The sequence below is a fragment of the Watersipora subatra genome, unplaced genomic scaffold, assembly GCF_963576615.1.
Source record: "Watersipora subatra unplaced genomic scaffold, tzWatSuba1.1 SCAFFOLD_26, whole genome shotgun sequence".
Classification (NCBI taxonomy): domain Eukaryota; kingdom Metazoa; phylum Bryozoa; class Gymnolaemata; order Cheilostomatida; family Watersiporidae; genus Watersipora; species Watersipora subatra.
The window spans coordinates 1,023,359-1,049,090 of record NW_027045215.1 but is presented as its reverse complement, the minus strand read 5'-3'; positions in this window follow the sequence as shown (position 1 = coordinate 1,049,090).

The following is a 25,732-nucleotide window of genomic DNA, read 5'->3' as shown; positions in this document are numbered from 1 at the left end:
AGCTAATTAGCTTATTGTGAGAATATTACAAACGTCTGACAAAACTGAAAAATGTAAATTTCTAATTTCAACTAAACATGCTAGAAATGCTCCAATTGAGCTAATTAGCTTATTGTGAGAATATTGCAATTGTCTGACAAAAGTGAAAAATGTAAATTTCCAATTTCAACCAAACATGCTAGAAATGCTCCAATTGAGCTAATTAGCTTATTGTGAGAATATTGCAATTGTCTGACAAAAGTGAAAAATGTAAATTTCCAATTTCAACCAAACATGCTAGAAATGCTCCAATTGAGCTAATTAGCTTATTGAGAGAATATTACAAACGTCTGACAAAACTGAAAAATGTAAATTTCCAATTTCAACCAAACATGCTAGAAATGCTCCAATTGAGCTAATTAGCTTATTGTGAGAATATTACAAACGTCTGACAAAACTGAAAAATGTAAATTTCCAATTTCAACCAAACATGCTAGAAATGCTCCAATTGAGCTAATTAGCTTATTGTGAGAATATTGCAATTGTTTGACAAAAGTGAAAAATGTAAAATTCCAATTTCAACCAAACATGCTAGAAATGCTCCAATTGAGCTAATTAGCTTATTGTGAGAACATTACAAACGTCTGACCAAACTGAAAAATGTAAATTTCCAATTTCAACAAAACATGCTAGAAATGCTCCAATTGAGCTAATTAGCTTATTGTGAGAATATTACAAACGTCTGACAAAACTGAAAAATGTAAATTTCCAATTTCAACCAAACATGCTAGAAATGTTCCAATTGAGCTAATTAGCTTATTGTGAGAATATTACAAACCTCTGACAAAAGTGAAAAATGTAAATTTCCAATTTCAACCAAACATGCTAGAAATGCTCCAATTGAGCTAATTAGCTTATTGTGAGAATATTGCAATTGTCTGACAAAAGTGAAAAATGTAAATTTCCAATTTCAACCAAACATGCTAGAAATGCTCCAATTGAGCTAATTAGCTTATTGAGAGAATATTACAAACGTCTGACAAAACTGAAAAATGTAAATTTCCAATTTCAACCAAACATGCTAGAAATGCTCCAATTGAGCTAATTAGCTTATTGTGAGAATATTACAAACGTCTGACAAAACTGAAAAATGTAAATTTCCAATTTCAACCAAACATGCTAGAAATGCTCCAATTGAGCTAATTAGCTTATTGTGAGAATATTGCAATTGTTTGACAAAAGTGAAAAATGTAAAATTCCAATTTCAACCAAACATGCTAGAAATGCTCCAATTGAGCTAATTAGCTTATTGTGAGAATATTACAAACGTCTGATAAAACTGAAAAATTTAAATTTCCAATTTCAATCAAACATGCTAGAAATGCTCCAATTGAGCTAATTAGCTTATTGTGAGAATATTGCAATTGTCTGACAAAAGGGAAAAATGTAAATTTCCAATTTCAACCAAACATGCTAGAAATGCTCCAATTGAGCTAATTAGCTTATTGTGAGAATATTACAAACGTCTGACCAAACTGAAAAATGTAAATTTCCAATTTCAACCAAACATGCTAGAAATGCTCCAATTGAGCTAATTAGCTTATTGTGAGAATATTACAAACGTCTGACAAAACTGAAAAATGTAAATTTCTAATTTCAACTAAACATGCTAGAAATGCTCCAATTGAGCTAATTAGCTTATTGTGAGAATATTGCAAGTGTCTGACAAAAGTGAAAAATGTAAATTTCCAATTTCAACCAAACATGCTAGAAATGCTCCAATTGAGCTAATTAGCTTATTGTGAGAATATTACAAAGGTCTGACAAAACTGAAAAATGTAAATTTCCAATTTCAACCAAACATGCTAGAAATGCTCCAATTGAGCTAATTAGCTTATTGTGAGAATATTGCAATTGTCTGACAAAAGTGAAAAATGTAAATTTCCAATTTCAACCAAACATGCTAGAAATGCTCCAATTGAGCTAATTAGCTTATTGAGAGAATATTACAAACGTCTGACAAAACTGAAAAATGTGAATTTCCAATTTCAACCAAACATGCTAGAAATGCTCCAATTGAGCTAATTAGCTTATTGTGAGAATATTACAAACGTCTGACAAAAGTGAAAAATGTAATTTTCCAATTTCAACCAAACATGCTAGAAATGCTTCAATTGAGCTAATTAGCTTATTCTGAGAATATTGCAATTGTCTGACAAAAGTGAAAAATGTAAATTTCCATTTTCAACTAAACATGCTAGAAATGCTCCAATTGAGCTAATTAGCTTATTGTGAGAATATTGCAATTGTCTGACAAAAGTGAAAAATGTAAATTTCCAATTTCAACCAAACATGCTAGAAATGCTCCAATTGAGCTAATTAGCTTATTGTGAGAATATTACAAACGTCTGACAAAACTGAAAAATGTAAATTTCCAATTTCAACCAAACATGCTAGAAATGCTCCAATTGAGCTAATTAGCTTATTGTGAGAATATTACAAACGTCTGACAAAAGTGAAAAATGTAAATTTCCAATTTCAACCAAACATGCTAGAAATGCTCCAATTGAGCTAATTAGCTTATTGTGAGAATATTACAAACGTCTGACAAAACTAAAAAATGTAAATTTCCAAATTTACATTTTTCACTTTTGTCAGACAATTGCAATATTCTCACAATAAGCTAATTAGCTCAATTGGAGCATTTCTAGCATGTTTAGTTGAAATTGGAAATTTACATTTTTCACTTTTGTCAGACAATTGCAATATTCTCACAATAAGCTAATTAGCTCAATTGGAGCATTTCTAGCATGTTTGGTTGAAATAGGAAATTCACATTTTTCAGCTTTGTCAGACGTTTGTAATATTCTCACAATAAGCTAATTAGCTCAATTGGAGCATTTCTAGCATGTTTGGTTGAAATTGGAAATTTACATTTTTCAGTTTTGTCAGACGTTTGTAATATTCTCACAATAAGCTAATTAGCTCAATTGGAGCATTTCTAGCATGTTTGGTTGAAATTGGAAATTTACATTTTTCACTTTTGTCAGACAATTGCAATATTCTCACAATAAACTAATTAGCTCAATTGGAGCATTTCTAGCATGTTTGGTTGAAATTGAAAATTTACATTTTTTCACTTTTGTCAGACAATTGCAATATTCTCACAATAAGCTAATTAGCTCAATTGGAGCATTTCTAGCATGTTTGGTTGAAATTGGAAATTTACATGTTTCACTTTTGTCAGACAATTGCAATATTCTCACAATAAGCTAATTAGCTCAATTGGAGCATTTCTAGCATGTTTGGTTGAAATTGGAAATTTACATTTTTCAGTTTTGTCAGACGTTTGTAATATTCTCACAATAAGCTAATTAGCTCAATTGGAGCATTTCTAGCATGTTTGGTTGAAGTTGGAAATTTACATTTTTCAGTTTTGTCAGACGTTTATAATTTTCTCACAATAAGCTAATTAGCTCAATTGGAGCAATTCTAGCATGTTTGGTTGAAATTGGAAATTTACATTTATCAGTTTTGTCAGACGTTTGTAATATTCTCACAAAAAGCTAATTAGCTCAAATGGAGCATTTCTAGCATGTTTGGTTGAAATTGGAAATTTACATTTTTCACTTTTGTCAGACAATTGCAATATTCTCACAATAAGCTAATTAGCTCAATTGGAGCATTTCTAGCATGTTTGGTTGAAATTGGAAATTTACAATTTTCATTTTTGTCAGACAATTGCAATATTCTCACAATAAGCTAATTAGCTCAATTGGAGCATTTCTAGCATGTTTGGTTGAAATTGGAAATTTACATTTTTCAGTTTTGTCAGACGTTTGTAATATTCTCACAATAAGCTAATTAGCTCAATTGGAGCATTTCTAGCATGTTTGGTTGAAATTGGAAATTTACATTTTTCACTTCTGTCAGACAATTGCAATATTCTCACAATAAGCTAATTAGCTCAATTGGAGCATTTCTAGCATGTTTGGTTGAAATTGGAAATTTACATTTTTCACTTTTGTCAGACAATTGCAATATTCTCACAATAAGCTATTTAGCTCAATTGGAGCATTTCTAGCATGTTTGGTTGAAATTGGAAAATTACATTTTTCACTTTTGTCAGACGTTTGTAATATTCTCACAATAAGCTAATTAGCTCAATTGGAACATTTCTAGCATGTTTGGTTGAAATTGGAAATTTACATTTTTTAGTTTTGTCAGACGTTTGTAATATTCTCACAATAAGCTAATTAGCTCAATTGGAGCATTTCTAGCTTGTTTGGTTGAAATTGGAAATTTACATTTTTCAATTTGGTCAGACGTTTGTAATATTCTCACAATAAGCTAATTAGCTCAATTGGAGCATTTCTAGCATGTTTGGTTGAAATTGAAAATTTACATTTTTCAGTGTTGTCAGAGGTTTGTAATATTCTCACAATAAGCTAACAAGCTCAATTGGAGCATTTCTAGCATGTTTGGTTGAAATTGAAAATTTACATTTTTCAGTTTTGTCAGACGTTTGTAATATTCTCACAATAAGCTAATTAGCTCAATTGGAGCATTTCTAGCATGTTTAGTTGAAATTGGAAATTTACATTTTTCAGTTTTGTCAGACGTTTGTAATATTCTCACAATAAGCTAATTAGCTCAATTGGAGCATTTCTAGCATGTTTGGTTGAAATTGGAAATTTACATTTTTCAGTTTTGTCAGACGTTTGTAATATTCTCACAATAAGCTAATTAGCTCAATTGGAGCATTTCTAGCATGTTTAGTTGAAATTGGAAATTTGCATTTTTCACTTTTGTCAGACAATTGCAATATTCTCCCAATAAGCTAATTAGCTCAATTGGAGCATTTCTAGCATGTTTGGTTGAAATTGGAAATTTACATTTTTCAGTTTTGTCAGACGTTTGTAAAATTCTTATAGTAGGCTTATTTGCGCAATTTGAGCATTTCTAGCATGTTTGGTTGAAATTGGAAATTTACACTTATCAGTTTTGTCAGACATTTGTAATATTCTCACAAAAAGCTAATTAGCTCAAATGGAGCATTTCTAGCATGTTTGGTTGAAATTGGAAATTTACATTTTTCAGTTTTGTCAGACGTTTGTAATATGCTCACAATAAGCTAATTAGCTCAATTGGAGCATTTCTAGCATGTTTGGTTGAAATTGGAAGTTTACATTTTTCACTTTTGTCAGACAATTGCAATATTCTCACAATAAGCTAATTAGCTCAATTGGAGCATTTCTAGCATGTTTGGTTGAAATTGGAAATTTAAATTTTTCAGTTTTGTCAGACGTTTGTAAAATTCTTACAGTAGGCTTATATGCGCAATTTGAGCATTTCTAGCATGTTTGGTTGAAATTGGAAATTTACATTTTTCACTTTTGTCAGACGTTTGTAATATTCTCACAATAAGCTAATTAGCTCAATAGGAGCATTTCTAGCATGTTTGGTTGAAATTGGAAATTTACATTTTTCGCTTTTGTCAGACAATTGCAATATTCTCACAATAAGCTAATTAGCTCAATTGGAGCATTTCTAGCATGTTTGGTTGAAATTGGAAATTTACATTTTTCAGTTTTGTCAGACGTTTGTAATATTCTCACAATAAGCTAATTAGCTCAATTGGAGCATTTCTAGCATGTTTGGTTGAAATTGGAAATTTACATTTTTCAGTTTTGTCAGACGTTTGTACACTTCTTACAGTAAGCTTATTCTCGCATTTGGAGCATTTCTAGCATGTTTGGTTGAAATTGGAAATTTACATTTTTCAGTTTTGTCAGACGTTTGTAATATTCTCAAAATAAGCTAATTAGCTCAATTGGAGCATTTCTAGCATGTTTAGTTGAAATTGGAAATTTGCATTTTTCACTTTTGTCAGGTAATTGCAATATTCTCACAATAAGCTAATTAGCTCAATTGGAGCATTTCTAGCATGTTTGGTTGAAATTGGAAATTCACATTTTTCAGCTTTGTCAGACGTTTGTAATATTCTCACAATAAGCTAATTAGCTCAATTGGAGCATTTCTAGCATGTTTGGTTGAAATTGGAAATTTACATTTTTCAGTTTTGTCAGACGTTTGTAATATTCTCACAATAAGCTAATTAGCTCAATTGGAGCATTTCTAGCATGTTTGGTTGAAATTGGAAATTTACATTTATCAGTTTTGTCAGACGTTTGTAATATTCTCACAAAAAGCTAATTAGCTCAAATGGAGCATTTCTAGCATGTTTGGTTGAAATTGGAAATTTACATTTTTCACTTTTGTCAGACAATTGCAATATTCTCACAATAAGCTAATTAGCTCAATTGGAGCATTTCTAGCATGTTTAGTTGAAATTGGAAATTTACATTTTTCTCTTTTGTCAGACAATTGCAATATTCTCACAATAAGCTAATTAGCTCAATTGGAGCATTTCTAGCATGTTTGGTTGAAATAGGAAATTCACATTTTTCAGCTTTGTCAGACGTTTGTAATATTCTCACAATAAGCTAATTAGCTCAATTGGAGCATTTCTAGCATGTTTGGTTGAAATTGGAAATTTACATTTTTCAGTTTTGTCAGACGTTTGTAATATTCTCACAATAAGCTAATTAGCTCAATTGGAGCATTTCTAGCATGTTTGGTTGAAATTGGAAATTTACATTTTTCACTTTTGTCAGACGTTTGTAATATTCTTAAATTTGTAATATTCTGTAAATTTCCAATTTCAACCAAACATGCTAGAAATGCTCCAATTGAGCTAATTAGCTTATTGTGGGAATATTACAAACGTCTGACAAAACTGAAAAATGTAAATTTCCAATTTCAACCAAACATGCTAGAAATGCTCCAATTGAGCTAATTAGCTTATTGTGAGAATATTACAAACGTCTGACAAAAGTGAAAAGAGTAATTTTCCAATTTCAACCAAACATGCTAGAAATGCTCCAATTGAGCTAATTAGCTTATTGTGAGAATATTGCAATTGTCTGACAAAAGTGAAAAATGTAAATTTCCATTTTCAACTAAACATGCTAGAAATGCTCCAATTGAGCTAATTAGCTTATTGTGAGAATATTGCAATTGTCTGACAAAAGTGAAAAATGTAAAATTCCAATTTCAACCAAACATGCTAGAAATGCTCCAATTGAGCTAATTAGCTTACTGTGAGAATATTGCAATTGTCTGACAAAAGTGAAAAATGTAAATTTCCAATTTCAACCAAACATGCTAGAAATGCTCCAATTGAGCTAATTAGCTTATTGTGAGGATATTACAAACGTCTGACAAAACTGAAAAATGTAAATTTCCAATTTCAACCAAACATGCTAGAAATGCTCCAATTGAGCTAATTAGCTTATTGTGAGAATATTACAAACGTCTGACAAAACTGAAAAATGTAAATTTCCAATTTCAACCAAACATGCTAGAAATGCTCCAATTGAGCTAATTAGCTTATTGTGAGAATATTACAAACGTCTGACAAAACTGAAAAATGTAAATTTCCAATTTCAACCAAACATGCTAGAAATGCTCCAATTGAGCTAATTAGCTTATTGTGAGAATATTACAAACGTCTGACAAAAGTGAAAAATGTAAATTTCCAATTTCAACCAAACATGCTAGAAATGCTCCAATTGAGCTAATTAGCTTATTGTGAGAATATTACAAACGTCTGACAAAACTAAAAAATGTAAATTTCCAATTTCAACCAAACATGCTAGAAATGCTCCAATTGAGCTAATTAGCTTATTGTGAGAATATTAAAAACGTCTGACAAAACTGAAAAATGTAAATTTCCAATTTCAACCAAACATGCTAGAAATGCTCCAATTGAGCTAATTAGCTTATTGTGAGAATATTACAAACGTCTGACAAAACTGAAAAATGTAAATTTCTAATTTCAACTAAACATGCTAGAAATGCTCCAATTGAGCTAATTAGCTTATTGTGAGAATATTGCAATTGTCTGACAAAAGTGAAAAATGTAAATTTCCAATTTCAACCAAACATGCTAGAAATGCTCCAATTGAGCTAATTAGCTTATTGAGAGAATATTACAAACGTCTGACAAAACTGAAAAATGTAAATTTCCAATTTCAACCAAACATGCTAGAAATGCTCCAATTGAGCTAATTAGCTTATTGTGAGAATTGTGATGGAAACTTGCCGTACCATCTCCTTTTTAGTTATTATTATTAGAGTTGTGTGCTCTTGGTTATTTTATATAGTCACGCCCCTAGAGGAGGTTGGCCCTAGCCACCTCATTTACATATTTTGTTATATATAAGGCCGTGTCTATCGGCCTAGAAGTTGTTCAATACATGCTTTGCATTTGAACCCACACTCTTCTATTTCTTTGCGCAATACAGAAACACACTGAGCTCTTGCGTACTCCAAGCTTAAGTCCTTCGGACTGCGCTTTGGGAGTAGGGTTAGAAATACTCTGTCGACCCGCGTCGACCTCAGGTCGACCTTGTCGTACGAGCAGTATATCTCCCAGGGAGCAATTCCTGGTGTAGGTAGTTGTGATTGGCCGGTGGTGTAAGTCGACCTAGTCGCCTCCGCGTGTTGGTCTACGAGCAATACTTACACGGCCCCTGTGGAGGGTGAATGCAGACCGGTAGAGTAAGCCGACCCAGGTCGCCTCTACGTGTAGGTCGCAGGATCTAACACACTGGTGGCAGCAGTGGGATTGACCACGAACTTCGAAGATAAGCTTTGTAACCATGCCAAGCAGCCGACGGAGTGCTACCAGAAATCTGGCTGAGGCAGAGTTGCACCAGGTCGACCAGATTGGTCAACTGACAGAGGCTATCACTAGAGCCTTACAGATACCCCGAGGGGGAGCCAACTTCAAGCCTCCGAAGTTCGATGGGAGTGAGGATGTAGAACTATTCATCTCCCAATTCGAAGAGGTCGCGGAAGCAAATGAGTGGAATGAGAAGGCCACGCTCCTCCACCTGCGGGAGACTCTGAAGGACGGAGCCAGAGGATGCAGTCGAGGGGACTCACCTGCCTCCATCTTCTCGGCTTTACGCATGAAGTACGGGCTCTCCCCGAGAGAGGCTAGGAGTAAACTCCACCTGAAAAGAGAACCCAAGACGAGTCTCCAAGAGCATGCCACAGAGATGGAGCGTCTGGTGAAAATAGCATACGCTGACCTCCCAGAATCCTACCATTCCAGTATGGCCCTGGAGGCGTTTTCCCTAACACTGGGAAATACGCCCCTCCAACGCCACCTGTTAGCGATGAAGGCACAGAGCTTGGAAGAAGCAGTGCAGGCGGGGAACGAGTTCCTGCAAATCCAGCCCACTCTTCCTCGATCTGGTGCCCGACCCCTAGTAATGACGGTGGAGGAGGAAGAAGTTGCCCCCGCTACAGTCGCCCCCGTCCACTCGGAACCCCCATCAGCCACCTTGAACGACGTCCTGATGGCTATAAAGGGGTTAGCAGATGGACTAAAGGGAGGGGAGCTGTTGGGGCAACGAGGAGTGAGCAAAAGGGGACCAAATTGTTGGGGTTGCGGCCAGGCAGGGCACATCCAACGCCGGTGTCCCCAAGCCCCCCATGGACAACAGCCTCAGGTTACGAGGCCGGGAAACGGTTACCATCCACAGCAGTAGGGGGAAGTACTGACTGTGGATCAAATCTACCCTCGCAAGGACAGTGGCAACAGCCACGACGGACTAGGCGACGCAGGCTCCCCCCCTGCTCGCCACCGGTCCCCTTGCATAACCCATATCAACCCTTACCTGAGTGTGCAGGTCTCCCACTCTCAGAAGCCAAGGACGAAGCCTACGTCTGGCCTAAGCCGTCTCGGCCTCCCAAGAAGGCCCCCCAGAAGACTAGCAAAGCCAGACGGGCCCACGGAGACGAAGCATGGAAGCCGCATAATAGCAGCTACTTCTTGCCAGGTCGCATCGGAGGTCAGCCCGTCCAGTTCCTCGTGGACACCGGGTGTACCTCTAATTTGTTGGGACGACATGTCTTTGAGCGGTTACCCAAAGACGTCAAGAGCAAATTGGAGGTCCGGGAGGACTATGGGCGAATGGCAGATGGCACCCGGCTGCAGTTCCACGGACTTATCACTCTCCCGGTCAGAGTCAGGAGTGTCCAGGTTACTGTGTCTCTCGTGGTGTGTGCCCTGAAGGAGGATGCCATCCTGGGCATGCCTTTCCTGGTCGACCACCACTGCGAGATGAACTTCCAACAACCCACGTTGGTGTTAAATGGACAGAAGTTGACGTGCACGGACCGAGAGGGTCGACCTCTGACAAGCAGCGTGCAGATAATGCGAGCCACAACGCTTCCCCCTCGAACCGAGGTCCTGGTTGCCGGACGTCTCACGTCGTCCTCCTATCAACCAGTCGGGTTAATTGAGGGAACGAAGGATGGATATATGGTGGCCGCCAGCCTACACCAACCCGGTGAGAAGGGGAGAGTGGCCATCCGTTGTATGAACCCCACCGACCATCCCGTCAGCGTGACGGCAGGAACGGTCGTGGGGCAATACACTGGGGTCGGGCCGGACGAAATAGGGGCCCCCTGGACAGCGAAGGGAGAAGCCGAGGTTTCCAAAGAAACTCCCCCTTCTGTCTCCAATGTACCACCCCACATGCTGGACCTGCTCCAACAGGCGGCACCACATTGCTCGTCCCCTACCGAGCACCGAAGAATGAAAGACCTCTTGACCCGCTATGCGGATGTGTTCAGCCAAGGGAGCGAGGACATGGGACGTACCACCCTGGTACAACACGAGATCCCCCCCCTTCCAGAGGCGCAACCCATCCGTCAACACCCATACCGTGTAGGACACGAAAAGGAGGCCGAGATCGAACGACAGGTTTCGGCCCTGGAAAAGCAAGGCATGATTGAGCCCGCTCACGGGGCCTGGAGCTCTCCGGTGGTCTTGGTGAGGAAGAAGGACGGGGCGTGGCGATTGTGTGTAGACTACAGGAAACTTAATAGTGTCACTCGCCAGGACGCCTACCCCCTCCCCCGGATTGATGAGAGCTTGGACGCCTTGTCTGGCAGTAGGTTCTTCAGTACCTTGGACATGATGAGCGGGTACTGGCAGGTACCCCTCTCCGCCGAGGCCCAGGAGCGGTCGGCGTTCGCCACACGCAGTGGGTTGTGGAGGTGGAAGGTGCTCCCCTTTGGACTGACCTCCGCCCCAGCTACCTTCCAGCGGCTGATGGAACGTGTCCTCCAAGGGCTACACTGGAAAACCCTGCTGCTGTACCTCGATGACATCATCGTCATGTCAGCCGACTTCTCCAGTCATGTCACTAGGTTGGCCGAGGTGTTGGAGCGACTGAGGCAGGCCGGGCTGAAATTAAAGCCCTCCAAATGCAGCTTGTTTCAGACCCAAGTCAAATACCTGGGCCATGTAGTCAGCAGCACAGGGGTGGCTACCGACCCTGAAAAGATTCAGGCTATAAGTGGATGGGCAGCACCCCAAGATGTGACGCAGCTAAGGTCATACTTGGGTACCACTGGGTACTATCACAGATATGTGCCGGACTATGCCTCGGTCGCCAAACCTCTCACCTTGTTGACCGGCGAAGGGGTCCCCTGGAAATGGGGAGAAGAGGAGCAGGAAGCTTTTCTTAGGCTCAAATGGTCGCTGACACACGCCCCAGTACTGGCATATCCCGACCCCTCCTTGCCCTATGTACTAGATACTGATGCTAGTAATGTAGGGACTGGGGCTGTGTTATCCCAGGTCCAGCAGGGCACGGAGCGACCCATAGCCTACTATAGTAAGACCCTCTCCTCCGCCGAACGCAATTACTGCGTAACCAGAAGGGAGCTACTGGCAGTGGTGCAGGCTGTCCGGCATTTCCGGCCCTACCTATATGGCAGAGAGTTCACCATCCGAACCGACCATGCCTCCTTGGTTTGGTTACACCGGAGGAAGGAACCCTCTTGCCAGGTGGCCCGGTGGCTGGAGAGTCTGGCCGAGCACAAGTACCGAATAATCCATCGAAAAGGCGATAAACACGGGAACGCCGATGGATTGAGTCGACGACAGTGCGTCGACTGCCGGCAGTGTGCTGCTATTGAGAAGCGGGACCAAGGGCCAACGAGGTCGCAAGTATACGACTCCCTCATAAACTCGGGGACGAATCGGGCCACTGCTGTGCCAGTGGACCAAGTTCCGGTACGGCCGCCAAGAGGCGCCGGAATATCCAGTCCCAACCCCTGCCAGTTGGATGAGGAGGAATGGCCTCAACTACCTGGCAACGGACCGGTTTTAGGGCATGGCCCCCCGATTCTCACACCAACCAAACCAGTTCCGGTGCAGCAGCCGGGCGGGGCAGGAACACCTAGAGTGTTGGATTCCCCTCCCAAAAGACCTCAGGATCTTCAGTCACCAGTCGTCAAGATGACCGGCGAAACCAAAAACTTGGATGGAACTAGTGAAAGAACAGTCAAAGAGGTCCCAGAACAACTGACAGTAGTACAGACCCCGCTGGACGAAGTGCGGGCACTACAACAAAGGGCCACTACCGACCTAGGGGTCATTTATCAAGCCGTCAGAGACCGGAAAGGAGTGGAAGAAGCCGTGCTACGAGTGGGCAGCCCCGAGCTGCAACGATTGGCCCGGATGTTTCACCAACTCCAGCTCGACGAGTCGGGCGTGCTGACTCTCCATCTTACCCAGAATGGGCGAGAAAAGGTAGTGGTGGTCTGCCCGAAAACCTTGAGACAGGAGATCCTGTGGAAAGCCCACGAGCAAACACACTGCGGGGTGGAGAAGACCTTGAAACGCGTCCAGTTAGACTGGTATTGGCCAGGTATGGCCGGAGATATCCGGAGAGCAGTCCTCTCTTGCGAGGTTTGCCAGAGGGCCAAAACAGGAAAGGGGCGGACTTCCGGGAATAGACAACGGCTGTACGCCGGGAGGCCGTGGCAACGCCTAGCCGTAGATTTGGTGGGACCCCTGCCTCCGACCCCTCGTGGAAATAGTTGGGTGCTGGTGCTCACTGATCACTTCACTAGGTGGTCAGATGCGTTAGCCATCCCTGACGCTACAGCCCCTACGGTAGCCCAGATCCTGGACGAAAGAGTATTTAGTTACTTTGGGCTACCCGAGATCATCCATACCGACCAGGGGAGCCAATTTGAATCTTCATTATTCCAGGAGCTATGCGACTTGTGGGGAGTCGAGAAGTCTCGGACCACCCCGTACCATCCCGAAGGGAATGGGGTGGTCGAGAGAAACAATCGCGTATTGGGTGACTCCCTGCGAGCTCTCTTGCTGGGTAGAGGGCAGGAAGATTGGGACCAGCTATTGCCACAAGTCATGAGGACGCTGCGAGGGTTACCACATTCCGCAACTAAAGAAACTCCCAATTATCTGATGTTAGGTCGGGAACTACGTCTTCCTGACCAATTGCAGTATGGGAATAGACTAGAATCATTCACAAGCATACATGAGTATGTGCAGACGGTACACGACCGGTTGGTACAAGCCCATACCCTCCTCAGAGATAGGCAAAAAGAAATCGTGTCAACCGACACGAGAGAGCCTCCGTTATTCAATGAAGGTGACCTCGTGTGGTTGCTGAGCAAGCGGCGGAGAAGAGGGGAAAACCCGAAGCTAGCGGCCAAGTACTTGGGGCCCTATCGCGTGTTGAAGAGTCACGAAAACCACACTTATGAGATCGAGAAGTATGGACAACGATCTATCCAAGCGGAGGGAAGATTACGACTCTGTCGCCCCAGTCCGGTACAACAAGGACGAGCCCCAGTGGAAGTCGAGCCTGCTCGCCGTCCCAACATGAGGGGCCGACCCAGAAGGCAAATCGCACGAGGAAACGACAATCCAGAAGTAGTTATTTCGGAGTTACCCCTGCCTAGCCAACTAACAGAGTTGCGAATACCTCAGTCGCCAGGAAGGTCAGAAACACTCCGGATTCCCAGGAGGGACTCCTTGGTTCCCCCAGGAGAGCACAATCCTACCTCGAGGGTTGACCCCGACCCTGGCGACGAGTTGCTACCCGAGGAAGAGAGGGCCACAGAAAATATGGGAGCCCAGGCTAGTGATACCGGGGTTAGAGAGGTACCACGGCCTCAACGAATCAGGAGGCCTCCCGCGTACTTGGCCGATTACGACACCAGCACCGTCCAATCGGGAGAAGCCCTCGGGGTTCAAGGCCAGAAGGCGGCCATTTTGGGTCCCAGACAGAACGCGCTCATTACTTGTTACAACCTCGAGGCGCACACACCCATATCTTTTCCCAACATGGAGATCACCAAAGAAACCGTAAAGAGCCGGCTGGGGGACGTACGACCCCGGGTCACAGTGGATACCTTACGAGAAGAGGCCTCCAACCTCCGACGGGCGGCTCGTCGCCTGGAGGATCTGGCAAATCGTATGTCGACATCCCAGACGACCCGGTCGACATAACTATCCGTATTTCCCTTGGTATTTAGTAATTGCGGTCTCTTATATTATTATATTCCCTTTTCTTTGTTTGTTTTGTTGTAGCTAGTTGGTGTGTTCCTATATTTCTTGTATTTTTTTTCTTTTCTTGTGTTTTTTTTGTATATAGCCGATAGCCGTCTATAGGGGCGGCGTGTGTGATGGAAACTTGCCGTACCATCTCCTTTTTAGTTATTATTATTAGAGTTGTGTGCTCTTGGTTATTTTATATAGTCACGCCCCTAGAGGAGGTTGGCCCTAGCCACCTCATTTACATATTTTGTTATATATAAGGCCGTGTCTATCGGCCTAGAAGTTGTTCAATACATGCTTTGCATTTGAACCCACACTCTTCTATTTCTTTGCGCAATACAGAAACACACTGAGCTCTTGCGTACTCCAAGCTTAAGTCCTTCGGACTGCGCTTTGGGAGTAGGGTTAGAAATACTCTGTCGACCCGCGTCGACCTCAGGTCGACCTTGTCGTACGAGCAGTATATCTCCCAGGGAGCAATTCCTGGTGTAGGTAGTTGTGATTGGCCGGTGGTGTAAGTCGACCTAGTCGCCTCCGCGTGTTGGTCTACGAGCAATACTTACACGGCCCCTGTGGAGGGTGAATGCAGACCGGTAGAGTAAGCCGACCCAGGTCGCCTCTACGTGTAGGTCGCAGGATCTAACACAGAATATTACAAACGTCTGACCAAACTGAAAAATGTAAATTTCTAATTTCAACTAAACATGCTAGAAATGCTCCAATTGAGCTAATTAGCTTATTGTGAGAATATTGCAAGTGTCTGACAAAAGTGAAAAATGTAAATTTCCAATTTCAACCAAACATGCTAGAAATGCTCCAATTGAGCTAATTAGCTTATTGTGAGAATATTACAAAGGTCTGACAAAACTGAAAAATGTAAATTTCCAATTTCAACCAAACATGCTAGAAATGCTCCAATTGAGCTAATTAGCTTATTGTGAGAATATTGCAATTGTCTGACAAAAGTGAAAAATGTAAATTTCCAATTTCAACCAAACATGCTAGAAATGCTCCAATTGAGCTAATTAGCTTATTGAGAGAATATTACAAACGTCTGACAAAACTGAAAAATGTGAATTTCAAATTTCAACCAAACATGCTAGAAATGCTCCAATTGAGCTAATTAGCTTATTGTGAGAATATTACAAACGTCTGACAAAAGTGAAAAATGTAATTTTCCAATTTCAACCAAACATGCTAGAAATGCTTCAATTGAGCTAATTAGCTTATTGTGAGAATATTGCAATTGTCTGACAAAAGTGAAAAATGTAAATTTCCATTTTCAACTAAACATGCTAGAAATGCTCCAATTGAGCTAATTAGCTTATTGTGAGAATATTGCAATTGTCTGACAAAAGTGAAAAATGTAAATTTCCAATTTCAACCAAACATGCTAGAAATGCTCCAATTGAGCTAATTAGCTTACTGTGAGAATATTGCAATTGTCTGACAAAATTGAAAAATGTAAATTTCCAATTTCAACCAAACATGCTAGAAATGCTCCAATTGAGCTAATTAGCTTATTGTGAGAATATTACAAACGTCTGACAAAACTGAAAAATGTAAATTTCCAATTTCAACCAAACATGCTAGAAATGCTCCAATTGAGCTAATTAGCTTATTGTGAGAATATTACAAACGTCTGACAAAACTGAAAAATGTAAATTTCCAATTTCAACCAAACATGCTAGAAATGCTCCAATTGAGCTAATTAGCTTATTGTGAGAATATTACAAACGTCTGACAAAAGTGAAAAATGTAAATTTCCAATTTCAACCAAACATGCTAGAAATGCTCCAATTGAGCTAATTAGCTTATTGTGAGAATATTACAAACGTCTGACAAAACTAAAAAATGTAAATTTCCAATTTCAACCAAACATGCTAGAAATGCTCCAATTGAGCTAATTAGCTTATTGTGAGAATATTACAAACGTCTGACAAAACTAAAAAATGTAAATTTCCAATTTCAACCAAACATGCTAGAAATGCTCCAATTGAGCTAATTAGCTTATTGTGAGAATATTACAAACGTCTGACAAAACTGAAAAATGTAAATTTCCAATTTCAACCAAACATGCTAGAAATGCTCCAATTGAGCTAATTAGCTTATTGTGAGAATATTACAAACGTCTGACAAAAGTGAAAAATGTAAATTTCCAATTTCAACCAAACATGCTAGAAATGCTCCAATTGAGCTAATTAGCTTATTGTGAGAATTGTGTTAGATCCTGCGACCTACACGTAGAGGCGACCTGGGTCGGCTTACTCTACCGGTCTGCATTCACCCTCCCTAGGGGCCGTGTAAGTATTGCTCGTAGACCAACACGCGGAGGCGACTAGGTCGACCTACACCACCGGCCAATCACAACTACCTACACCAGGAATTGCTCCCTGGGAGATATACTGCTCGTACGACAAGGTCGACCTGAGGTCGACGCGGGTCGACAGAGTATTTCTAACCCTACTCCCAAAGCGCAGTCCGAAGGACTTAAGCTTGGAGTACGCAGGAGCTCAGTGTGTTTCTGTATTGCGCAAAGAAATAGAAGAGTGTGGGTTCAAATGCAAAGCATGTATTGAACAACTTCTAGGCCGATAGACACGGCCTTATATATAACAAAATATGTAAATGAGGTTGGCTAGGGCCAACCTCCTCTAGGGGCGTGACTATATAAAATAACCAAGGGCACACAACTCTAATAATAATAACAACTAAAAAGGAGATGGTACGGCAAGTTTCCATCACATACGCCGCCCCTATAGACGGCTATCGGCTATATACAAAAAAACACACAAAAGAAAAAAAATACAAGAAATATATGAACACACCAACTAGCTACTACAAAACAGGCAAAAACAAAAAAAAGAATATAATAATATGAGAAACCGCAATCACTAAACACCAAGGGAAATACGGATAAATCATGTCGACCGGGTCATCTGGGGTGTCGACATGCGGTTGGCTAGATCCTCCAGGCGACGAGCCGCCCGTCGGAGGTTGGAGGCCTCCTCTCGTAAAGCATCTACCGTGACCCGGGGTCGTACTTCCCCCAGCCGACTCTGGATGCTGCCGATTGTTGTTAACCTTCTAGGGGCTGGGACTGGTCGTTCCCGTCTAGGTGGACTGGACCACTTCTTTTTCGGGGGAGAAGGGAGAGGTGCCGGGGGTCCTCTTCGAGTAGGTGGCTTCTTAATCGGCCCGTAGGGTGTAGGCTTCTCAAAAGCCGGAGGATTGTTTAATTTCACCCTTTTGCTCCAGGTCGGATAACTATCTCGGTCGACCTCGTATATATTAATCCCCTTTCCACCGTGCGCCTTCCTTACTTCGGCATCCTTGATCCGAGCCTGATGTTTGGCAATCGTATCTCGAGATGTGGAATTTCTTCCACATTTGCAGAAAAAGCGGGTAAAGTGCTGGGCGATGTGGATCCTGCGCCGTCGCGGGGTAGAGAGTAGTTGCTGGCACAGTGGACAATTCGTACCTTTCTCTTGACAGAGTTTCGAGATTGCTTTAGCTGTCTCTGCCGCAATCCATTTGGTTGGTAGTGGAGTGGGTGGAACGCGATTATCCGAAGAATCTGTTTCTGAATCGTCTAGGGTTTCACCGGGCGCTGGGTGGAGCTCCAACGGTAGGATCTTCACTTCTGGCAACATGGGTAGAGCTCCGATGATCGGTGCCGACTCCTTTACAGTTTCTTGGGTGATCTCCATGTCGAGAAAAGGTATAGGTGTGTGTGCTTCGATGCGGTAACAAGTAGTGAGCGCGTTCTGTCCGGGATCCAAAATGGCCGCCTTCTGACCTTGAACCCCGAGGGCTTCTCCCGATTGGACGGTGCTGGTGTCGTAATCGGCCAAGTACGCGGGAGGCCTCCTGATTCGTTGAGGCCGTGGTACCTCTCTAACCCCGGTATCACTAGCCTGGGCTCCCATATTTTCTGTGGCTCTCTCTTCCTCGGGTAGCAACTCGTCGCCAGGGTCGGGGTCAACCCTCGAGGTAGGATTGTGCTCTCCTGGGGGAACCAAGGAGTCCCTCCTGGGAATCCGGAGTGTTTCTGACCTTCCTGGCGACTGAGGTATTCGCAACTCTGTTAGTTGGCTAGGCAGGGGTAACTCCGAAATAACTACTTCTGGATTGTCGTTTCCTCGCGCGATTTGCCTTCTGGGTCGGCCCCTCATGTTGGGACGGCGAGCAGGCTCGACTTCCACTGGGGCTCGTCCTTGTTGTACCGGACTGGGGCGACAGAGTCGCAATCTTCCCTCCGCTTGGATAGATCGTTGTCCATACTTCTCGATCTCATAAGTGTGGTTTTCGTGACTCTTCAACACGCGATAGGGCCCCAAGTACTTGGCCGCTAGCTTCGGGTTTTCCCCTCTTCTCCGCCGCTTGCTCAGCAACCACACGAGGTCACCTTCATTGAATAACGGAGGCTCTCTCGTGTCGGTTGACACGATTTCTTTTTGCCTATCTCTGAGGAGGGTATGGGCTTGTACCAACCGGTCGTGGACCGTCTGCACATACTCATGTATGCTTGTGAATGATTCTAGTCTATTCCCATACTGCAATTGGTCCGGAAGACGTAGTTCCCGACCTAACATCAGATAATTGGGAGTCTCTTTAGTTGCGGAATGTGGTAACCCTCGCAGCGTCCTCATGACTTGTGGCAATAGCTGGTCCCAATCTTCCTGCCCTCTACCCAGCAAGAGAGCTCGCAGGGAGTCACCCAATACGCGATTGTTTCTCTCGACCACCCCATTCCCTTCGGGGTGGTACGGGGTGGTCCGAGACTTCTCAACTCCCCACAAGTCGCATAGCTCCTGGAATAATGAAGATTCAAATTGGCTCCCCTGGTCGGTATGGATGATCTCGGGTAGCCCGAAGTAACTAAATACTCTTTCGTCCAGGATCTGGGCTACCGTAGGGGCTGTAGCGTCAGGGATGGCTAGCGCATCTGACCACCTAGTGAAGTGATCAGTGAGCACCAGCACCCAACTATTTCCACGAGGGGTCGGAGGCAGGGGTCCCACCAAATCTACGGCTAGGCGTTGCCACGGCCTCCCGGCGTACAGCCGTTGTCTATTCCCGGAAGTCCGCCCCTTTCCGGTTTTGGCCCTCTGGCAAACCTCGCAAGAGAGGACTGCTCTCCGGATATCTCCGGCCATACCTGGCCAATACCAGTCTAACTGGACGCGTTTCAAGGTCTTCTCCACCCCGCAGTGTGTTTGCTCGTGGGCTTTCCACAGGATCTCCTGTCTCAAGGTTTTCGGGCAGACCACCACTACCTTTTCTCGCCCATTCTGGGTAAGATGGAGAGTCAGCACGCCCGACTCGTCGAGCTGGAGTTGGTGAAACATCCGGGCCAATCGTTGCAGCTCGGGGCTGCCCACTCGTAGCACGGCTTCTTCTACTCCTTTCCGGTCTCTGACGGCTTGATAAATGACCCCTAGGTCGGTAGTGGCCCTTTGTTGTAGTGCCCGCACTTCGTCCAGCGGGGTCTGTACTACTGTCAGTTGTTCTGGGACCTCTTTGACCGTTCCTTCACTAGTTCCATCCAAGTTTTTGGTTTCGCCGGTCATCTTGACGACTGGTGACTGAAGATCCTGAGGTCTTTTGGGAGGGGAGTCCAACACTCTAGGTGTTCCTGCCCCGCCCGGCTGCTGCACCGGAACTGGTTTGGTTGGTGTGAGAATCGGGGGGCCATGCCCTAAAACCGGCCTGTTGCCAGGTAGTTGAGGCCATTCCTCCTCATCCAACTGGCAGGGGTTGGGACTGGATATTCCGGCGCCTCTTGGCGGCCGTACCGGAACTTGGTCCACTGGCACAGCAGTGGCCCGATTCGTTCCCGAGTTTATGAGGGAGTCGTATACTTGCGACCTCGTTGGCCCTTGGTCCCGCTTCTCAATAGCAGCACACTGCCGGCAGTCGACGCACTGTCGTCGACTCAATCCATCGGCGTTCCCGTGTTTATCGCCTTTTCGATGGATTATTCGGTACTTGTGCTCGGCCAGACTCTCCAGCCACCGGGCCACCTGGCAAGAGGGTTCCTTCCTCCGGTGTAACCAAACCAAGGAGGCATGGTCGGTTCGGATGGTGAACTCTCTGCCATATAGGTAGGGCCGGAAATGCCGGACAGCCTGCACCACTGCCAGTAGCTCCCTTCTGGTTACGCAGTAATTGCGTTCGGCGGAGGAGAGGGTCTTACTATAGTAGGCTATGGGTCGCTCCGTGCCCTGCTGGACCTGGGATAACACAGCCCCAGTCCCTACATTACTAGCATCAGTATCTAGTACATAGGGCAAGGAGGGGTCGGGATATGCCAGTACTGGGGCGTGTGTCAGCGACCATTTGAGCCTAAGAAAAGCTTCCTGCTCCTCTTCTCCCCATTTCCAGGGGACCCCTTCGCCGGTCAACAAGGTGAGAGGTTTGGCGACCGAGGCATAGTCCGGCACATATCTGTGATAGTACCCAGTGGTACCCAAGTATGACCTTAGCTGCGTCACATCTTGGGGTGCTGCCCATCCACTTATAGCCTGAATCTTTTCAGGGTCGGTAGCCACCCCTGTGCTGCTGACTACATGGCCCAGGTATTTGACTTGGGTCTGAAACAAGCTGCATTTGGAGGGCTTTAATTTCAGCCCGGCCTGCCTCAGTCGCTCCAACACCTCGGCCAACCTAGTGACATGACTGGAGAAGTCGGCTGACATGACGATGATGTCATCGAGGTACAGCAGCAGGGTTTTCCAGTGTAGCCCTTGGAGGACACGTTCCATCAGCCGCTGGAAGGTAGCTGGGGCGGAGGTCAGTCCAAAGGGGAGCACCTTCCACCTCCACAACCCACTGCGTGTGGCGAACGCCGACCGCTCCTGGGCCTCGGCGGAGAGGGGTACCTGCCAGTACCCGCTCATCATGTCCAAGGTACTGAAGAACCTACTGCCAGACAAGGCGTCCAAGCTCTCATCAATCCGGGGGAGGGGGTAGGCGTCCTGGCGCGTGACACTATTAAGTTTCCTGTAGTCTACACACAATCGCCACGCCCCGTCCTTCTTCCTCACCAAGACCACCGGAGAGCTCCAGGCCCCGTGAGCGGGCTCAATCATGCCTTGCTTTTCCAGGGCCGAAACCTGTCGTTCGATCTCGGCCTCCTTTTCGTGTCCTACACGGTATGGGTGTTGACGGATGGGTTGCGCCTCTGGAAGGAGGGGGATCTCGTGTTGTACCAGGGTGGTACGTCCCATGTCCTCGCTCCCTTGGCTGAACACATCCGCATAGCGGGTCAAGAGGTCTTTCATTCTTCGGTGCTCGGTAGGGGACGAGCAATGTGGTGCCGCCTGTTGGAGCAGGTCCAGCATGTGGGGTGGTACATTGGAGACAGAAGGGGGAGTTTCTTTGGAAACCTCGGCTTCTCCCTTCGCTGTCCAGGGGGCCCCTATTTCGTCCGGCCCGACCCCAGTGTATTGCCCCACGACCGTTCCTGCCGTCACGCTGACGGGATGGTCGGTGGGGTTCATACAACGGATGGCCACTCTCCCCTTCTCACCGGGTTGGTGTAGGCTGGCGGCCACCATATATCCATCCTTCGTTCCCTCAATTAACCCGACTGGTTGATAGGAGGACGACGTGAGACGTCCGGCAACCAGGACCTCGGTTCGAGGGGGAAGCGTTGTGGCTCGCATTATCTGCACGCTGCTTGTCAGAGGTCGACCCTCTCGGTCCGTGCACGTCAACTTCTGTCCATTTAACACCAACGTGGGTTGTTGGAAGTTCATCTCGCAGTGGTGGTCGACCAGGAAAGGCATGCCCAGGATGGCATCCTCCTTCAGGGCACACACCACGAGAGACACAGTAACCTGGACACTCCTGACTCTGACCGGGAGAGTGATAAGTCCGTGGAACTGCAGCCGGGTGCCATCTGCCATTCGCCCATAGTCCTCCCGGACCTCCAATTTGCTCTTGACGTCTTTGGGTAACCGCTCAAAGACATGTCGTCCCAACAAATTAGAGGTACACCCGGTGTCCACGAGGAACTGGACGGGCTGACCTCCGATGCGACCTGGCAAGAAGTAGCTGCTATTATGCGGCTTCCATGCTTCGTCTCCGTGGGCCCGTCTGGCTTTGCTAGTCTTCTGGGGGGCCTTCTTGGGAGGCCGAGACGGCTTAGGCCAGACGTAGGCTTCGTCCTTGGCTTCTGAGAGTGGGAGACCTGCACACTCAGGTAAGGGTTGATATGGGTTATGCAAGGGGACCGGTGGCGAGCAGGGGGGGAGCCTGCGTCGCCTAGTCCGTCGTGGCTGTTGCCACTGTCCTTGCGAGGGTAGATTTGATCCACAGTCAGTACTTCCCCCTACTGCTGTGGATGGTAACCGTTTCCCGGCCTCGTAACCTGAGGCTGTTGTCCATGGGGGGCTTGGGGACACCGGCGTTGGATGTGCCCTGCCTGGCCGCAACCCCAACAATTTGGTCCCCTTTTGTTCACTCCTCGTTGCCCCAACAGCTCCCCTCCCTTTAGTCCATCTGCTAACCCCTTTATAGCCATCAGGACGTCGTTCAAGGTGGCTGATGGGGGTTCCGAGTGGACGGGGGCGACTGTAGCGGGGGCAACTTCTTCCTCCTCCACCGTCATTACTAGGGGTCGGGCACCAGATCGAGGAAGAGTGGGCTGGATTTGCAGGAACTCGTTCCCCGCCTGCACTGCTTCTTCCAAGCTCTGTGCCTTCATCGCTAACAGGTGGCGTTGGAGGGGCGTATTTCCCAGTGTTAGGGAAAACGCCTCCAGGGCCATACTGGAATGGTAGGATTCTGGGAGGTCAGCGTATGCTATTTTCACCAGACGCTCCATCTCTGTGGCATGCTCTTGGAGACTCGTCTTGGGTTCTCTTTTCAGGTGGAGTTTACTCCTAGCCTCTCTCGGGGAGAGCCCGTACTTCATGCGTAAAGCCGAGAAGATGGAGGCAGGTGAGTCCCCTCGACTGCATCCTCTGGCTCCGTCCTTCAGAGTCTCCCGCAGGTGGAGGAGCGTGGCCTTCTCATTCCACTCATTTGCTTCCGCGACCTCTTCGAATTGGGAGATGAATAGTTCTACATCCTCACTCCCATCGAACTTCGGAGGCTTGAAGTTGGCTCCCCCTCGGGGTATCTGTAAGGCTCTAGTGATAGCCTCTGTCAGTTGACCAATCTGGTCGACCTGGTGCAACTCTGCCTCAGCCAGATTTCTGGTAGCACTCCGTCGGCTGCTTGGCATGGTTACAAAGCTTATCTTCGAAGTTCCTGGTCTATCCCACTGCTGCCACCAGTGTGTTAGATCCTGCGACCTACACGTAGAGGCGACCTGGGTCGGCTTACTCTACCGGTCTGCATTCACCCTCCCTAGGGGCCGTGTAAGTATTGCTCGTAGACCAACACGCGGAGGCGACTAGGTCGACTTACACCACCGGCCAATCACAACTACCTACACCAGGAATTGCTCCCTGGGAGATATACTGCTCGTACGACAAGGTCGACCTGAGGTCGACGCGGGTCGACAGAGTATTTCTAACCCTACTCCCAAAGCGCAGTCCGAAGGACTTAAGCTTGGAGTACGCAGGAGCTCAGTGTGTTTCTGTATTGCGCAAAGAAATAGAAGAGTGTGGGTTCAAATGCAAAGCATGTATTGAACAACTTCTAGGCCGATAGACACGGCCTTATATATAACAAAATATGTAAATGAGGTTGGCTAGGGCCAACCTCCTCTAGGGGCGTGACTATATAAAATAACCAAGGGCACACAACTCTAATAATAATAACAACTAAAAAGGAGATGGTACGGCAAGTTTCCATCACAGAATATTACAAACGTCTGACAAAACTAAAAAATGTAAATTTCCAATTTCAACCAAACATGCTAGAAATGCTCCAATTGAGCTAATTAGCTTATTGTGAGAATATTACAAACGTCTGACAAAACTGAAAAATGTAAATTTCCAATTTCAACCAAACATGCTAGAAATGCTCCAATTGAGCTAATTAGCTTATTGTGAGAATATTACAAACGTCTGACAAAACTGAAAAATGTAAATTTCTAATTTCAACTAAACATGCTAGAAATGCTCCAATTGAGCTAATTAGCTTATTGTGAGAATATTGCAATTGTCTGACAAAAGTGAAAAATGTAAATTTCCAATTTCAACCAAACATGCTAGAAATGCTCCAATTGAGCTAATTAGCTTATTGTGAGAATATTACAAAGGTCTGACAAAACTGAAAAATGTAAATTTCCAATTTCAACCAAACATGCTAGAAATGCTCCAATTGAGCTAATTAGCTTATTGTGAGAATATTGCAATTGTCTGACAAAAGTGAAAAATGTAAATTTCCAATTTCAACCAAACATGCTAGAAATGCTCCAATTGAGCTAATTAGCTTATTGAGAGAATATTACAAACGTCTGACAAAACTGAAAAATGTAAATTTCCAATTTCAACCAAACATGCTAGAAATGCTCCAATTGAGCTAATTAGCTTATTGTGAGAATATTACAAACGTCTGACAAAACTGAAAAATGTAAATTTCCAATTTCAACCAAACATGCTAGAAATGCTCCAATTGAGCTAATTAGCTTATTGTGAGAATATTGCAATTGTTTGACAAAAGTGAAAAATGTAAAATTCCAATTTCAACCAAACATGCTAGAAATGCTCCAATTGAGCTAATTAGCTTATTGTGAGAACATTACAAACGTCTGACCAAACTGAAAAATGTAAATTTCCAATTTCAACAAAACATGCTAGAAATGCTCCAATTGAGCTAATTAGCTTATTGTGAGAATATTACAAACGTCTGACAAAACTGAAAAATGTAAATTTCCAATTTCAACCAAACATGCTAGAAATGTTCCAATTGAGCTAATTAGCTTATTGTGAGAATATTACAAACCTCTGACAAAAGTGAAAAATGTAAATTTCCAATTTCAACCAAACATGCTAGAAATGCTCCAATTGAGCTAATTAGCTTATTGTGAGAATATTGCAATTGTCTGACAAAAGTGAAAAATGTAAATTTCCAATTTCAACCAAACATGCTAGAAATGCTCCAATTGAGCTAATTAGCTTATTGTGAGAATATTACAAACGTCTGATAAAACTGAAAAATTTAAATTTCCAATTTCAATCAAACATGCTAGAAATGCTCCAATTGAGCTAATTAGCTTATTGTGAGAATATTGCAATTGTCTGACAAAAGGGAAAAATGTAAATTTCCAATTTCAACCAAACATGCTAGAAATGCTCCAATTGAGCTAATTAGCTTATTGTGAGAATA